Source organism: Culex pipiens, chromosome 2 (genome assembly GCF_016801865.2).
Source record: "Culex pipiens pallens isolate TS chromosome 2, TS_CPP_V2, whole genome shotgun sequence".
Classification (NCBI taxonomy): Eukaryota; Metazoa; Arthropoda; class Insecta; order Diptera; family Culicidae; genus Culex; species Culex pipiens.
In genome coordinates, this window is record NC_068938.1 from 39,560,625 (window position 1) to 39,567,749 (window position 7,125).

The following is a 7,125-nucleotide window of genomic DNA, read 5'->3' on the forward strand; positions in this document are numbered from 1 at the left end:
ATTTTTCATGAAAAATAAGCTCATGTTTTTCATACTCCAGTACCATATTTTGCACCATTCTAAAATCTAGAGCGAAATATGAACGAAACGAACAAGAATACAACAAGAATAAATAAATCTTTCCAATTGAACTTTTAGTAATAAAAAATCATTTGAAAAATCGGTATTTTTTCCTGTACCTACTTTTCTAAAACAGATTTTCGAATAATAACATGCTTATTCTGAATGACCAGCCCGTGAAATTTGTACGGAAAAACTTATTAAGTAAAATGACTTCTGCAACATATGGAATACATTCACAAAATTTCATCCAAAACAAAACGTACAGTATTAAAATTCTTTAAACAATTTTGATTTCCAAAGAATTACTCTTATACGAACTGAACAAAAATCAGCTTAAAAAATGCTAAATTATTTCCTTTTATAGTGACAATCTGAAAATTGGATGGGTATGGAGGCGAATTCATTACCTGTCAAACAAACGAAATTTCGAGGATCTTAAAAAAATGTATTCATTTTATTTCAGTTGAAAAGCAATAAAAACACCAAATCTTCGTTAAAACTAACATACCACCCCAAAATTTAACGAAAGCAGTACGTGAAACACTCTTTCTTCCGAACCGTACCACGTGCTCGTTCGGCTCCCTCTCTCGTTCGCACAAGAGAAACTTTTCCCGAAGTGTTATGCGTTTCTACGAAGAGAGCAAGCCAGCCTGCGGCTTCTCTCAGAATCAGAACCCAACATTGTTTATGTTTTCAATTTGCGGCCGCCGCTAACCCGATTTGAGCTCTCTCTCCCCCTCATTTTTGTTTTCCTCTCCCACTTTTTATGCTGCTCTATGCTCGCCGTTCGTTCTTCGCGCAGCAAAAGAAGCATAGCAAAACAGAAAGCATAGAGACAAAACGCCGCATGAACTTGAACATTATTTATTGTTTACATTTAGCCGAGCTATGCTTTGCTCGGCGTAGAGGAGAGGTTAGAGAGCATAAGACCACTCACCCTTCTTCCTCTTCTTCGAGGTCTTCTTTTCCCCCTAGCCGAAACTTTGTTTAATTCACAGCAAGAATCTCCGGCGACGAAGCAAGACAACGCAACGGAAGACGCAAAGCAAGCCTAGAATTTTCGACATGCGATGCTTATGCTCTTATGTTGTGTGTTGGTACCGGGAAGGAGCAGTATCGAACTCAGGCTAATGTTGTCCCGCGTCGGGGCCCCGAGAGTGTAAATGCAGCTATTAAGGTACTTGAGTTCGCAGCAGCCAGCCGGGTTCAATTGCTGGTGGCATGCTGTAAATTTGGGTATGTTGTGCGCAGTAAAAGTGGGATATACATATTTTTAAGTTCGAGTAGGGAAGCAATCTGTGCAGGTTCAGGTGTTACTGGGAATGCAATGGGATATGCCTTCTGGGAAGATTCCGGGTGTTTGGGTTTGGGCATAGGAAGTTTTCGTGCAATAAAATAGGTGTTATTCTGTGGAATAAGGTGATAATTCGTATATGGCAGTTGCTCTGTCCAGATTTATGCTTCAATACAATCCAGTGACACCTATTTAAAAAAAAAGAAAAACTGCGACTATTTTCAAAAAGTCACATAAAAATGGCTTTAACTTGAAAACGGTGCACTTTATCAAAATTTCATCAATTTACTTTTTGATTGCAAATTTGATTTTACATCGAAAATTGAAGTTGAAAAATTTTTGCGACCAATTTTTCAATTTTTTAAAAAAATCGGTATTGATTCAAAAATTCATAACTCGCTCAAAGATTTTGTTTTGCACAACCTGGATATTTCTTAAAAGTTGGCATTTGATGTCCTCTTAAACATATCAAAAAACAAAAAAAAATAAAAATAGTGTTTTTTTGCAAATCAAGTTTTAGCGACAAAAAGTTAAATAAAAAATCACCAACATTTTTTTACCGTGTAACATTTTTTTCATTTTTTTTCTACAACTTTGCTGAAGACACCAAATCGATAAAAAAAATTCCTTCAAAAGATACAGATTTTTGAATTTTCATGCATCATTTTTGTATGGCCCGCTCCTAAATTTCTATGGAAAATTATACGGACAAACTAATGATGCAAAATGGCTTCTTTGGGCATACCGAAGGCACCAAATAAGTTTCAGTCGGATTAAAAAATACAAAAATAAAAATTGAAGGAAAAAGACCGATTTCGTAGAGGATTGCTCAACTGTTTAAAACTGCTATGGTTTTCACAACATTGATTGAATGCTTCACGAATCCCTTAAAAATTTATAAAATCAGCAAATTTAAATAACAATTAGCTTTTAAACTTCATTTGAAGAGAACTTGGTCAGAAATAAATCTATTAACTGATAAAATCGCATGCAAAAGCTTAAACATCACCGTCGTCAAAAAAGACACTTAATATTACACACTGCATGTACATTTTTTTTACACACAAAAAAAAGTTGCAACCGATGGGATTCAAACCCAGCACCAACAGGAAGGACTGGCGCCTAAGCCCGTTCATCAGACCGATGAAGAATGGAAAGGATACACACATGAATGAGCTTAAAATTTCGGTCAAGTGGGATTCCCATAGTGATGGGCTGCATATTTCAGGATGTAATATTACATAGAATTTCATAAAATAATGCAAAATTTATTTTACACTCAGGCCTTTTACACGCAGCTAGATTACTACTTTTTTTTTGCTGTGTAGGCTATTAAATAGGCTGCAGAATCATAAATAAAATATTAAAAAATAGTTTTATTTATTTTTATATCGCCTTTTGACAAAAATATCTTTGAATTTTATCAATATTGTAGATTGAATTTTTGTAAATTAAAAAAAAAAGTGGGTCAGCATTTCAAAATTTAAAGGCTTGTTATAAAAACTTTGTAATTATTTTTTCGAAGCCTAAAAGACTGTTATTTGTATACCAGAAACACTCATTTTTAAGTATTATTTTAGCCAAAGTTGAAAATATTTTTGATTGTTAGTATTTTCTTGTGGTTTTTCTCAAATCATCTATACAACTGGGTGTCTTTGTAGTAAATGCAAATATCTTTTGAATTGTTCTGATTTTTTTTGGTCAAAATTCAAAACAGTTTGACTTTGATAATCAACTAAAAACTGAAAAATGTATAGTGTTAACAATTTTGCGCTTAATTTGATTTATTTCATAACAGTTGAAACTCAATGCTTCATAAATTATTTCAGAAAGGTTTTAAATAAATTAATGTTGTATTTTATACAATTGTTTTTTTTTTTGTATTGTTTCGAGGAATCTACAAAGTACAAAGTATAACGCCCAGCTTTAAGGATAGGCACTTGGTTCATAAGAAAACAAAATTAATAAATTGATTAGAGGTCAAATCTAAATCCAATCATAAACAAACTCTTTTATTGGATTATACTGTTATAGATTGTAAGGTACACAACTATTTCTCTGTCCACCTCTTCATAACATCTTCCCAAATCATCCCTAGCTCAATCGTACCATGTTGGCTGTCATGTTTTATCAACTTTCCCCATCGGAGACTTATGTTGCTCTGATAAGACCTAAATTGTGAATTAATGTAACTACTTAACTCTAACGCATTTCAGCGATTCGTTTTTCTTCTTTCAAGAATCCAACTCTTGTTCAAGCCAAGAAATAAATGTGGAACATCGCCGGCGGCTGTCTCGTGCGGCGCTGATGCTGTAAAAATTAATGAATAACGTTCCTGCGCCGGTTTCGTCAGATTAAGAAGCGGGGGCCACTCACAGCGATGACACGAGTCAAACCTGAAAGGGCCGGGAATGCTGGCTTGCCCCGCCACGGTCATTCTCGAGTGAGTGAGAGATTATTTACGATAATAGTCTGGATTCACTTTATAAATTTTGATGTTTTGACGGCGTCGGACGCCGGCGACCCAGCGATGATGAGCATCGTCGTCGTGTCCGAAATGGCCCGGATTACGTGGATTTAGTGGCCGTGGCCAACCTTCGACACGGATCTTTTTGTTTTCGGCCAACAAAGGATTAGCGCTAATGGTGACGACAGGTTTTTTTTTCTCTTCCCTTTTTTATTTGAGAAATCCACCATTTTCATTGCTAAATCGTTTTCACAATCATCATAAATCACGCCGTGGCACCTGATTCACTGAAATTTCGATGCCGAAAAAAACGCAGGGAGGACCCTTCAAAACCGTTCCGAAAAGTTGACACCCGTTCATGATTTGTAATTTCCACCACCGCGGAGAAGACGTTATCCCGCCGGATGTACCTTTCCGCACCTACCGCCCAGGTTGGGATCCGCTTGCTCTTCATCGCACGCACACACACACTTCCAGTTCGTTAATCATCGGCCGTTAATCGACAACCGACCGCGCCGTGATCCCGACGATGAAAACTCACTTAGCCAACACGCGGGGTTTAGAGGGTTGGATATTCTCTGCAGAATATGACAAAGTTTTGGCTTTTGAAAATTTAGTGACTCCGACTCCGGCTTCTGGAGATATAGCGATTCCAACTCCAGCTCTTCAAAAAGACCCGGTTTCACCGACTACAGTTGAGTTTATTTATATACTTGAGACGTATTCAAAATTGAAAAAAAAACAGTTTTCCAGAGAAATTCACAGCAGGTTTAGGAAACGTCAGAAAAAATTATCATAAATTGAATGGAAAGACACAACTCACTGAATTCATGAACGGGCCCCAAGACCCACGCGGCAGGGGAGAGGACCGTAACGAAGGATATCATTTACACAAACTGCGTTCCTCCTCGCGCCGTCATCGTTTCCTTAATTCTTTTGATTTCTTACCCCGACCACTTCTTTTCTTTTTTTAAGGGAAAACCGTCGTTTCCTTTCCAGCCGGCACTTTTTCGCGGCCCTCGACGGCGACGGCGGCTGAGTTCTTTCAAGAACGCGTGCGATTGAGATTGCTTATCTTCATTAATCAAAAACAAACGTGCCGACAAGCGACCCGACCGACCGGGGGTTTTGAGAACCCGACGAAAGGAGGAGGTAATCTCGCCAGAGGTCGTTGCTACTGTGGAGGAAATCCAAGACAGTGGATAGATGAACGATTAAGGAGAAAGTAAATGGGTGATTTGAGGTGCTTAGCGGGTGGTCGAAGGGATCGCCAAGTCTTAGGTATTGAAGCAGGTGAATCTGAGAGGTGGTCGGAGAGAAAGGTTCTGAAAATTTTATGACCTGGTTTTTTTTCGATATGGAGCATCACTAATGACCAAATTTAGATTCCGACTGATTGCTTGAAAATAACCCAAAAATTTGGATACCAAGAGCGCAGAAAACTTATTCCTAAATTACTTAATTATAAAAATGTAAACATAAAAATATAAGCATAGCTAAATTTAAATTTGTGACCATCATTAAACGAATCAATAACATATCCCCGAATGTCACATTCCCGAAAAGACACTTTCCTGTAATATACTTTACACAAACAAAAAAAATATTTTTTTTATTTAAAGATAAATTCAAGGCTCCTCATTGCCCAAAGAAGACTCATTCACTCGCGACCGCAAGTCGAACGCGACGAAAAACTGCTCTGACCGTTTTCTACTATTTTTCACTTCCACGTCGATCCCTACTGATTACTCTCTCATTGCTCTCGCTCTCACTCCATTCGGGTAGTACAGCGAATGATTCAGAGAGACCGTTTGCGTTTGTTGCTCAAAGCTGAATCGAAATAGTTTGCGATCGGCTTTGCTTTGATCATTTATTAAACTGCTTAATATCATTGTTATTAAAAATGTTTTCATTTTTTGTTGATAACAAACCGTCAAAGAGGCATTCAAATGCAATTTCCACCCTGCCAAATACAAATTAACTGCAAACTGAGGTATTGCAGGCCAAAACAGCTCTGAGCTAGTTTGTTACTAGATTCTCTCCTGGCTGAACGTATTCGTGTGTGACTCGGGTCGAGGGAAGAAGTAGACAAAGAAATTCACGAAGTATTTGGGTTACTTGGTTAAGCGATTGAGCAAGTCGCTGGCAGCCTGATATTCATGTTCGCTCGCGAATGGTTGTAAGTTAAGCCCGGGCAGACCGTAATAACAAAATTCATGCCAATTCAATAACAAATGTTGTTAAAATAACAGAAGGTGTTATGGAATCTTCTTGAAAAATCATTTTTTTGCATAAGGGTTTAATAACAATTTATGTTATTTATCATAACAATATTTGTTATTGGTCTAATATTGGTTGAAAGCCAAAACTACTTTGGAATAACATTTTTTGTTATGTAAGAATACCTACAACTGTTATTGGGTTGATCGGATTAGTTGTTAAAGTAACAAAAAAATAATAACATAGATTTGTTCAGAGAATAACTAAAAATGTTATAAGTCTGATATTACAATAACAATCCAATAACAAAACAATCATAGCGACGAAAAACAAATCTTGTAATAAATAACGAGCAATTCCAGCTCAAATCAGGAATTTGTCTGGTATTTTTGTACCCGACCCTCTGCGATTTCAATGAAACTATGTAGACATGTTATCCTAGGCCTATATAAGCCATTTTTGTGTATATGGAGCCAATTGTACTCGAAAATAATATTTGAGAAGGGCGTAAGGTATTTAAATATTTTTGTGTTTTGTAATTTAAAAATTACTGTATCTCGAAGCCGTTGCGTCGTATCAAAAAGTGGTCACAGACAAACTTGAAGGAAATTGGACGAGCTTTCTGAATAAAAATACACTGAAACAAAAATACACGCCACATCTATGAATTTTTTTGATTTCTAAGTCTAAAACTTAATATTTAAAGATGATGTCACGAATTTTTTTTCGCTCAAAATTTTTGAGGAAAAAGCCTAAAATATAACCAAAAGACTGACGAAAAATGCAGGATGGTATGTCTCTCCTAAAAAAATACAAAAGTCATTTACTAAAACTGTTTTTTTTAAAGTGGTCTAAGCGTCAAAATTTTTGAAAACCGGTAGTGGGAATCGACTCTCCAGATAATTTTACATAAAAGTCTCCATATTGACCATTGTCCTATGTCCAATCCTTGGGAAGATACAGTGGTTTTAAAAATGAAAATGTTGAAAAAACGGGTTTTTTGTGGTTTTTGGCAATTTCTATATGACAGACTTGGTTTTTCAGTCTAGTAAATATTTTTACCGGAAAGCCCGTTCAATTA